Genomic DNA, 11,610 nt, shown 5'->3' on the forward strand with positions numbered 1-11,610 from the left:
TGTAAGCACATTCATCAGGATGACTTTGCTGACCTTGTGACCTTTATTACCACATTTAGGCCAAAATGTGAAAACTCTACTTGATTGAGTGTATTATAGGATTGTGCACCATTGAAGATAAACATCATAAATTCTTTCTTAAAGATGGATAATTTGTTGGCAATGTGTCTGTCACTATCAGTTCTGTTCTTATAAGCACATTGTACATTAAAGACTATAGTATGCAAAAGAAAAATACACTACATTTATATTTTATGATTATACTTATATTGTGTATTACTACATTTGATAGATAACTTTATTCCCTGTTCTGCTGGTGGTTTTCAAGTGAACTTCACAGTCTAGTGTTATTAAATTCAGCCTTATGGCTTGATTGACAAATTTGCATTTCATGTATTTTCACTGCTTTTATTGTGAAAGACAAAAAATAAAGTGTTTCTAAACATGAGCATATTATGTTTTTACTTGTTCATACATTTTTAGTTAAAAACAAAATGTGATTATGCATATTTATATGGGGGATCTTGGTTAATTTGACAACAGACTGCATTATATAATAAATGCATTACTTTAAAGCAGGGGTGGGCATTCCTGGTCCTGGAGGGCTACTGTCCTGCAATGTTTAGCGCCAACCTTAATCAAACCTTTGATTGCAGCCTTTGATTAGGGTTTTCAGGTGTGTTTGATTAAGGTTGGCGCTAAACTTTGCAGGACAGTAGCCCTCCAGAACCAGGAATGCCCACCCCTGCTTTAAAGCATTGGTCTCCAACAAGGTTGCCCTGTGAATTGTCTGCCAAAGCACACTCTGGACTATTTATTTATTACGTATTTTTATATTAGCTTGGCTTCTTTTATGTATGTTTACATTTTAAACAATTATAAAACATCAAGTAAAATAAAATAAAAATCACCAAGTAAAACAAAAAAGTTTTAGTAGACTATTTAAAAAACGTGGCCCTGCAGAATTGTTTTATCCATTGTGGTAGCCCTTGCTCACAAAAAGGTTGGAGACCCATGTTTTAAGGCAGGGGTCAACAATCCTGCTCCCGATGGGTCGGTGTCTCTGCAGAGTTTAGCCCCAAACCTAATCAAACTCACCTGAAGGGCTGGAGCTAAACTCTGCAGAGACACCAGCCCTCCAGGAGCAAGATTGGTGACCCTTCCTTTAATGCATATATTTTACTTAACTTCAAACCGCTTGTTTTTGCTTATATTTGATGATGTAATGATTTTGTTTTAGTATTTATACATTAACTTTTAGGGAAATGAGTGATGTGGTGGGTAGTGGTTAGACATTGGAGTGTTCTAGCAGTGGCAGAGCTCAAACTAGATCAGTAGGACCCACAGCTCTGCATATTTTGTATGTTTTCCTTAACTGATGCACCCAGAACCCAGATCTGTTCATGGATCTCTCCCTTAATGAGCTGATGATCTAAATCAGATAAGGGAGACATACAAAATGTGCAGAGCAGTGGATCACCTGGGAACAGTTTCAGATCATCAGCTCATTAAGGGAGATCCATAAACAGAAATTGGTTTGTCAGTTAAGGTAGACCTAGAAATTATGCAGAGCTGTGGGTCCCCTGGGACAAGATTGAAAACCACTGGTTAAGGCAGACAACAGATCTTGGATGTCATCATCCAAATAAGGTAATAATTCAGGCCATGTCAAACAATTTCTTTTCAAAGGGTTCTGTGAAGCTATGGATGCAAAGTCATGTCCAAGAAAGTATGAGAATTAAAACTTTGTCACATGACTAAACATATTAAAGAACTCAAACTAATTTGGGCACTATTTCTACATAAAATATCAAAATAAAAATGAAGCTTTGTGTTTATTTGTGTAAGTGCTCTCTAGGCCAGGGACAGCTTGAATCAGTGAAATGAGGGAAAAAAAACATTTTATCATAGAGCTATACCAAATGCATCCTTGGAAAGGTCTTGACCTGGGAAGTAACATATGTGAGTATAAAGATTCTACATGGCTCATGCTTTCTAAATTCTGACTTTTGAACCTTAACATTTTACCATTTTTGAAAGCTTATAATCCAGCAACAAGAATGTCTACAGATGTGAGACCAATAGTTATACACAGCTCTGGACCTCACTTATCACATGAGTATAGTCACTACTGGGCACCATCTGAAAGTGCAGTACAAATAGCCCATAAGCAATTTTCACCTATTTAACAATTAGACTTTTAAAATCTGACAACACTAATATTTTCCCCACCCCTTAAAACCCCTAGAGTACCATCAGTTTTATATTACCAAGTTCTAATTATGGTGAATATACCAATGTATTTAAAGACTACAATTCCCAGCAGAGATACGCCCTGAACTTTTTACTAAGCATGCAAATCGGTGTCCATATTTGAAGTTCTTCAGACTTGAATTAGGGTTAGGGTTATAAAATGTATTTATACTATGTGTTTCAATAATCTACTACAGCTAAAACATACATTACACTATATAGCGAGGACGTCAGTTTATTGGTGATATTGTAGAGCGTTCAGCCGTCTCCAATATGTTTATAAACTACAACATCCAGAGTAACGCGCCATAGAGCTTCGTACAAATCAGCCATAATAGTTGTAGTTCTTCCGGTTTTCAGAGCGTGAATATGGTTATACAGATTTACTATTTATATATCAACCATATTTTAGTTTAAACAGCCGAAACATAAATTATTATTTTGCATTTACATGTTCAGGTTGAAAAACACGGCAGTATGTCAGTTCATTCGGGGTAGTTTAGCTAGTAGCCTACTGTAGGAATTCAAGGTCAGTGTCGGCGGGTGTTACTGTACATTTCAAATAGCGATCTTATATTAAACAGTACCACAACAATAAATACTTTCAAAAGGTGCAATGTCTACTCTCCAGACAAAGACTTTCAGTTCACAATAGTTGTTAACTAGTGACAAAAAACGGTTTGCTAGTATATAATAGTGATCCAGATAGCCTATTTATAATTAAATATTATAATTGGCATTTCAAAACCATCCACTTAAAACAACCTAAGGCAAAGATATTTCTTTGGTCTACTTTTTCATATGTCACCGTCATATTGTGTTTGGAATTATGATGTATGGAATAGTGAAAACAAAAAGGATTATCTTTTGCAATATTTGTGGTTCTTCACAAAGATACAGGTAAAAGAGACCATACGCTTATTTATTGCTTAATTATTCACTAGAAGCTTAAAGAGTGATCAAACAAATGCATTATCGAGATGCACAACAAATTTAAATGATGCAGCCTTTGGCAAATTGACCACATGTAGGTGCAGAGAAATGCATGATATATAAAGGAATCCTCAATTGGAGTCTAAACACTGGTGGTGGTGGTGATGAAGAGGTGAATAGCAATGCTCAAGCTCCTGGTGAACATGCACTGGAAGGATACCTAGGAGCTTAAAGCAATGAGGACTGTCTGCAGATGGAAATGGGGTGAAAGAGAGTTGCATCACTTTACCCTGAAATGACAACTGACTACAGCAGAGAGTAACATAAGATGAGAGTAAGATATGATTGGTTTAGGAAGTAACAACATAGAATAGCATAGTGCAGGGCCATTCAAATCTTACGCTGGAGGGATGGAGCACTACTCAGGTGTGTTTGATCAGGGTTGGAGCTAAACTATGCAGTGCTCCGGCCCTCCAGGGTAAGATTTGAATAGCCCTGGCATAGTGCAATGTATAATCATGAAATAAAACATGTTTCTGAAGATCTTCTTTTGAGCATTTTGAGATTAAACTCCATTCGTAGTGGGTAGCACTGGTGCCTCACAGCAAGAAGGTCCCCGGGTTTGAGCCCACACTAGGTCAGGTGGCCTTCCTGTGTGGAGTTTACATGTTCTCCCTGTGTCAGCATGAATTTACTCCGGTTTCCTCCCATAGGCCAAAAACATGATAGTTATTCAATTTGGAAATGTCAAATTGTCCCTCTCACCATGAAAATAGCCATAGATGCTGGAATGGCGTAAAGAATAATAAAGAAACTCCATGCGTCACATTTCTTGAAGATTTCCACCTTTTTACCACTACAGAAGGAAAATACGACTTCAAATGCAGCACAGAAAAATTTAATAAATAGTCAGAAACCAAAATGGAATTTTAGTGTAATACAATTTTTATTTAATTAATTTGGAGAGAATCCTTTGGCTGCCAGGGATGGGTCCAAATCTCATCACTAAAACAGAAGAGAAAGTGTGGAGCACAAATTATAACATGTCTTTTATAAATATAAGTTTCTTTTTTGTCATTTGTGAAACAGTTCAGATAAGAAAATTATTGTAGCCAAATAAAAAAACAAACAAAGTTAAAGTGAATAAATAAATAAATAAAGCATGCATTAATTGATAAAGCAAGCAAACAGAAGATTACATACCAAACTGGACAGGGATCCCAGTCCACCAAAATGTCTGCTTTTTTTCCTATTAAGGAAACAACAAAACAAAAAAGCAAACACATGAATTTCATTTTTAGCATGATGTTTAGATTATGTTTGGCTATAGGCATTAAGTTTAACTAACACAGTGGGTCACTGTTGATATTTACAGCATCTGATCATGGATTTTTCTGTTCCTTCTTAGCCTGTAATTCAAAAAGACTAAACACAGAAAGTATCCATCTAACAATTATGATATCAATGTTATTTATTACCCACAAGGAAGTATTTGAATCCTATATTAGACTCTGCAAATGGTCTACACTATACATTTCTTTTATGACTGTCTAACCTTTGTGACTGTTGTAAGTAGTTAGAGAAATAGACAATAGAACTATAACAAATAACCAGGGGAAAAAATAGCAATGTCAACACACTGATAAAAGCATCAATCAATGTTTATGTACACTTACTCCTTTGAAGCTTTTTCTTATCAGGCATAAGCTTTGGTCCACCTGTAGGATAGAAGATTACAGTCCAGTCATATATCCATTTAAAAACTCATTAATAAAAAATGACAAAATGCTTAGTTGTAATTTGTGCCTAGTACTAAACATGGGCATCAGAAACAAAAATGTGGGTGGGTCTAAAATATTTACTGGGGTAGATACCATTTTCTTGTATTCTAGTGCATTTTAATAAAAATAAAAAAAATCCTTTTATAACCTAAAAGCTTTGTTTAGCGTGTTGTGTTGTGGAAGTGCATCATGCAAAGTAGTAAAAACAAAAACAAAATGGAGTTTAATTTATAGGGACTCTAAATTAGACAAGGGAAACGTATTTGAAGAAGCAGCAACTAAAACGTGGAACGCAGTTGAATTTATTAAGGCATTACTCTAGTGCAGTGTTCTTCAACCCTGGTCCTGGAGGACCTCCTTCCAGAATGTTTTAGATGTCTACTTAATCAACACACCTGTTTTAACTTATCAGCTTGTTAGGGAGACATTCTGGAAGGAGGCTGATGAGTTGGTTCAGGTGTTTTAAATAAGGAGACATCAAAAACTTAGGCCCTGTCCCAAATGGCACACTCCGGACTTGTGGTCCTCCTCAAAGTCCACAATTTGATGACATCATGTAGTCCAGACTTTAGGGACCCTTGATGCGAGTCCACGTGGGTGCACAGGAGTTGTATTTTGGGACAGACTCGAGCGTCACACCGGAAATAGGTAGAGAAGTTGCTTGTCAGTGTGAACTCCCTTCCGTCGTCTGATTGGTCTGATTACTCTTTCGCTAGGACTTCTGGGTTGGTAAAGTGCGCAAAGCCTGCTGCAGTGCGGGCTTCAATGAAGACCGCATCAAGGGGGGAAAGGATGAGCACACTTCAAAGCGTAAAAATGACATATGGGACACACTACGGCCTCGTAGACTAAGCGAGCACGCGCAATTTAAGGCCACAAGACCGAAGGTCCACATGCAGTGCGCCATTTGGGACAGGGTCTTTCTGCAAGGGGGTCCTCCAGGACCAGGGTTGAAGAACACTGATATAGTGATATAGACTTGATCGACGGTGCTCTGACAAGTGAAAAGACTAAAGGTACATTCACATAAGCTATTTTGTCGCTGTGTGTCGCTCGTCTCTTCAAGAGGTCGTTTGGGGGTGTTTCTAAATCTGGTTGTCATAAACAAATGAGTAACATCCACTCCAGTAACTGATAAGAGACGGATGACATGAACTCCACTGCTTTGCTCTCACTGGTAGTTGCTCCAGAAAATCGCTCATCATTTGCACAAAGTTAAGCTGCATTCAGACTAGCAGTAGCATTTCGACGCGATTTCATTGATTTCAATGGAAGCTTGCTGACTTCTGGCGACACGACCAACAATGACTGTTGGCTTCTGAATGGGTGTGTCAAAGTTGAGACAAAGTTGAGAAAAGTTTAACTTTATACAAATGATGAGCTACTTTCTGGAGTGACTACCAATGAGAGCAAAGCAGTTGAGTTCCTGTCATCCATCTGTAGTCAGTTACTGGAGTGGACGTTAATGACAACTAGATTTAGACACTCCCCTAACGACCTATTTGAAAGAGACAAGCGGCACATAGTAACAAAGTCACACGTACTATGTATGAGGCTTTAAACTTTTCTTAAATTTGTCGTCCGCTGGACATGCCCAATCTGGTCGCCAAAGGTCACTGTTGCTCGTGTCATCGAGCTGGCATTGAAATGAATGAGATCGCGTCGCTCTGCGCTAGTCACTGCTAGTCTGAATGCAGCTATATGCACTAAGTTTAAGATTTAAGATGCATTCTGGTCGATCGGATTACAAGTGGACTACACTAAACACAGGTTTAAACAGTGTTCAAAACGTTTTGGGCTCATCCACTTTCGACCACATTCAGAGGTAGGCTTTCATTTTGTGAGCATGTAAAAGTTGTGCAAACTTATTTCATCAATGGCTCTGAAATATCAGAGAAAGCTCTTACATAAACATGTACAAAACACTGTGCAGCATGTTTACTAACACCAAAAGCAGTGACTTTGACATAATATTAGTTTGCGTCAATTTAAACCCGCCAATTCTCCCGCTCACTTTTAAAGCAACACTATGTAGTTTCCATGTAAAAATGACTTACAGCTCCCCCATGTGGTTGAAAAGCGCAACAGTGCCTGGTATCAGACACTCTTCTGCAGGCAGGGGGAGGGGCGGGGCTGTGTGTGCTACCCTCCACCGCCACTTTCAGAGTGTGCTTGTAGCAGCTAGGAGGCTGCTCAGGTTGCAGCAACAGTACAATTTGTCCAGTTAAAAGTTGTTCTATCACTGAAATAATTTTAGAGACATTATTTAAAGGTAAAAAAACTACATAGTGTTGCTTTAAAGGAAAGCAGAGGGACTCGCTCAGTTTCTCACAGTAATTAGGATGAAGTGGTCGAAAGTGGACAAAACAGATCAAGTCAAGTCAGATTTAACACAACTGTAGTGTGTTAATCCATCTGTAAAACAGATCAATTTAAATACCAACAATAATAACTCTACAAACATTATTTACATACCTGGCTTTTTCTTTTTGCGACAGAGTGCAAGATTTGTGACTGTGGCTGACCATGTGTAGACACCTGTGGGTTTGAAGAAAGAAAATTACTCATTAACCAAATAAACCTTTAACTTCTTATTTCAAATACTGGACAATCACAACATCACTGTGCAGCAGTCCATGTATAAGTGTGAAGTACATGTATAGTTATTGTGATTTAAAGTTTTAAGTTAAGTGTTTATAAACAAGGACATTAAGGATCTACTGTATATATGATACTTAATATCTTCTGTTACTGGATTTAAAAAAAAATAGCCTTTTGTTATGGGTGATCTATAAGCAATATAACTGTGTTTCAGCTGGTGCCAAGAGTTTGCTTTACTTTTAAAAATGTCTATAGTGTATTGCATGCACAAAAAAATGAAGCATGACCAAAATCAAATCTACTTTATGGTTGATCTGAGTGGCAAAATATTCTGGTGCGGCTGAACAGATTTATACAACGTTACATGTCATCTTGTAAATACAGATTAGTGCTGTCAATCTTCCTCTGTTATCCCATTCAAAGTACATTTCATAGTATTTTTAATATTCAAATTATCCCAATATATTGAAATCTTAAAATGTAGCCTAGTCACAAGCCTGTAATAAGCACATCTAATCATTCAATTGTGTCTTTATGAAACAAGAAAAAGAAGACTATGACCATATTTAACACCTACAGCTACAAGTATAATTGTAATAATTGACTCCGGTCTTTGAATTATTTGAAAATAATGTACACCTGCGGTGTGATACTTCACTTTGCATCATGCCACATTACCATATTCAACTGCCCGTCATCAATTATTTTTAACGTAAAACGCATAGGAATAGTAATTGTGCATTTAAGATTTTTTGCACTTACAAATGACAAACCACATTGTGTGTTTTTTGATGTCTTGATGACACATGACAAAGACACCTATTTTAATGTCAGAAAACCCTATAACATGACATGTTTGAGTTCATTTTTGCAACTTGATTTCATGTGTCCTGCAATGTGACCATTTCACATGCACACAATGCAATGTTGGTGCTGAAAATATATCGGCCTTAACCTGAATAAAGCTCTATGGGAAAAACACTGGACAACAGGTAGCGTTAAGGTAACCCATAGGTTAAATACTTGAAACCCAGATATAAATGGCAACTCTTAATATCTTAATTACTTAATTACCTTGGCCCTTTGTAGTGGTTGCCTGCTCCAGCTGCCCTTCCATAGTGTTCTCTGCCTCCACCTGTCCCTCTGTAGTGGTCGCCTGCTCCACCATGTTTGTCATCTCTTCCAGTTGTTTGCATTCTCCAGTGGGTCACAGGGTGTGAGGTGCAGTGTAACCAGCTGATCATAATGCCACTGGAATCCTGGGTCCAACCTGTGCAGGTTAAATCATATGGATGTTTTAAAACATAAGACTTTAAAGGGATAGTTGACCAAAAAATTAAAATTCTGTTATAATTTTTGATCCTCATGTTGTTCTAAACCTGTATGAATTTGATTTCTTCTGTTAAACACAAACAGATATTTTGACAAAATATTTTCTTTGGGTTCATTAGAAAAAAAAGAATCCTTTAACCATGGGATTGGGCTGTAACTCTTAAGTGTTTGAATCATATAGTCTAATTTTTCCAAACCAGATTTATTGGCACTTTAGATTAGAGCTGAGGTAATGATAGACTACTGGATGTATTAGATATGTGCAAATCTATATTTGATTGATTCCATAGGACTATAACAAATACAATATATCTTCTGATCAGGAAAAAACAGAGTGCTTATATTATCAATTCTAAGAATAACACCAAGTGTGATGTTTGTTTAAAGAAAAATGTATACTTTACGCTTTCAAGTTAGCAGCAGCGCAAGTGTATGATGTCTCCAGCCAACATTTGATGGTTTCCTTTTTTGTGTTATTTCTGCTAATGGTCCATCTGCATTGTAAGCTCTACATTTCATATACAAGAGTATAATGATATTCATTTTCATTTGATTCAGTAACTGAGTGACCTAAAAAAGGACTTTACAAATTTCATGGGTCTAATTGATGTGTGTCCCTACAAAAAAGTGTTTAAGTCAGTGTGCCTAAACATTAAAAATAGTGTTGTATGTGGGCAGAAAACAAATAAAATATGGCTTCTACAAAAAATAAAACATTCCAAACATAATAATTCCAAAGTTAACATAGTATGAATTCAGGTATATGCTTGAACCAAGTTAACTATGGGTACCAAATCCCATCCGCTTGTTTGTCTGACATCACATAGCACCGCTTCCGGGTCCAAAAGCTCATCAGATGCTGAGGAAACAACAAAAATACTGATATACAATCACAATTCTAACCTCTCTCTCTATGTGGACATCCCAGATGATCGTTCAGTCATTGCAATGGTAGTGCTGCTAGCCTGGAGAATGTAGTGCACAGTGTGATTTTATAAAAGCTTAGCTTAAATGCGTGAAATCAATAAACTACTTTGTTGTAAATGTCTGTTTAGATTTCACTCAAAATAAGTTTTTTACATTTTCTAGCTTGATAGAAGCACGGGGGACCCAATTATAGCACTTATACATGGAAAAAGTCAGATTTTCATGATATGTCCCCTTTAAGATTTTAATATTGATCAAATCTTTTGCCTACTCAACACAAGCTGTGAACTGTGACTTTAAAAATACAGTGCATGCATCTCACCTTCACAAAGGTATTCATAAAAAGAACCAATCTTCTGAAGGTAGTCCTGGGCATAGGCGATAATCTCTCACACTTAATATTTTGCTTCTTGGTCTCCTTTTTACGAAGAAGAACTGGCTTGTATCCAGTAGCATGGAGTTTTTCAAGCTGCAATGACAACATTTACATGTGTATTTACTGAATGGAATATTGGTTAATGTCATTCAGGATATTTTTTACTTCATGGTGAGTTTAGCTTTTGCATAACCAAGTATGTGAAAACAGGAAAGAGTCATACATTAAAAGAAAACAGCAAAAACATAAATGACATCATAAGGTTATAATAGAACTTTCTGTAACATTAGTAGGTTTGGCTGGTACTATGGTAACTATTGTGCAATTGGACAGTGACAATCTACTGTATAGATTTATTCAAAATAAAGGCCAAACGTTAATCATTAAAGGCTCTCTAAGCGAATCGCTGTGTTGATTTTTGAAATGTGTTTTCAAACAAACTGAGCGTAGTTAACTCCTCCCCCTTCCCCTCCCTTCTGTGCTTTCATGAACGCGCCCAAACTCAACCCCCAAATCCTTCTTGGTGTTTATTGGCTGGAACACTTTTTGTTTTGTGGTGCAGGTTTGGCCACTGTGCTTACATTGAAGTTTGTAGAGGGGCTGTCTACAGAGATCGCTTTTTTACAGTTTGATCAGCGGACAGGCAGCAAGCAGATAGTGAGGAGATGTTTGCTATATGTAACAAAAAATGTTTTATGGTCTAAAACGCGTGAATTCGCTTAGAGAGCCTTTAAATGGGTTGCTTTGGATGAACTACAGAATCTACAATAGTAGTATGAATGCAGTCTATTTGTTAATTGTCATTCACAGAATTCCCGAGTGTCACTTATATTTTGTTGTGGTAGATAATTTAGGACTGTGATGTGTTAAAGTGAAAATGTGGTTACTGAAGAGAATTGCCACTAAAAAAAAAACAATATATTAAAAGAGATATATAAGAATATGTAAGAAATTCTACTTACTAGGGCTGCACGATAAATCACATGTGATTTTCATGCGCATCTCGTCAGTAAAGCCGGTTCTTTGATTAGTAGTACACCAACATCACCTGCTTTCAGATGGATCAGCATTTACTACACAAAGCCAAAGTTCACTGACAACCAGGGCAATTTCGCATTAATTATCGCCTGCGATATGGCCCAGCTTGTCAGTGAACTATGGCTTTGTGTAGTAAGTAAATGATAGCTCTTAAAAGTGCCTTTGGGTTTATAAAATAAGCAACGTTAAATCTAAGTTGTAACAGGTGATTCGAATGACAGGATCTGCAGGGAGAACAGAAAATGTTTATTATGTAGTGTAAATTAGCTCTAATATAAGGCTTAAATAGTGTACCCCAATAGTGGGGATTCCTATTTTCTTACAAATATTATAAGACAAATATTTAAACTTTAGACTATATTAAGCTCA

The sequence above is a fragment of the Paramisgurnus dabryanus genome, chromosome 14 (genome assembly GCF_030506205.2).
Source record: "Paramisgurnus dabryanus chromosome 14, PD_genome_1.1, whole genome shotgun sequence".
In the NCBI taxonomy this organism is placed as follows: Eukaryota; Metazoa; Chordata; class Actinopteri; order Cypriniformes; family Cobitidae; genus Paramisgurnus; species Paramisgurnus dabryanus.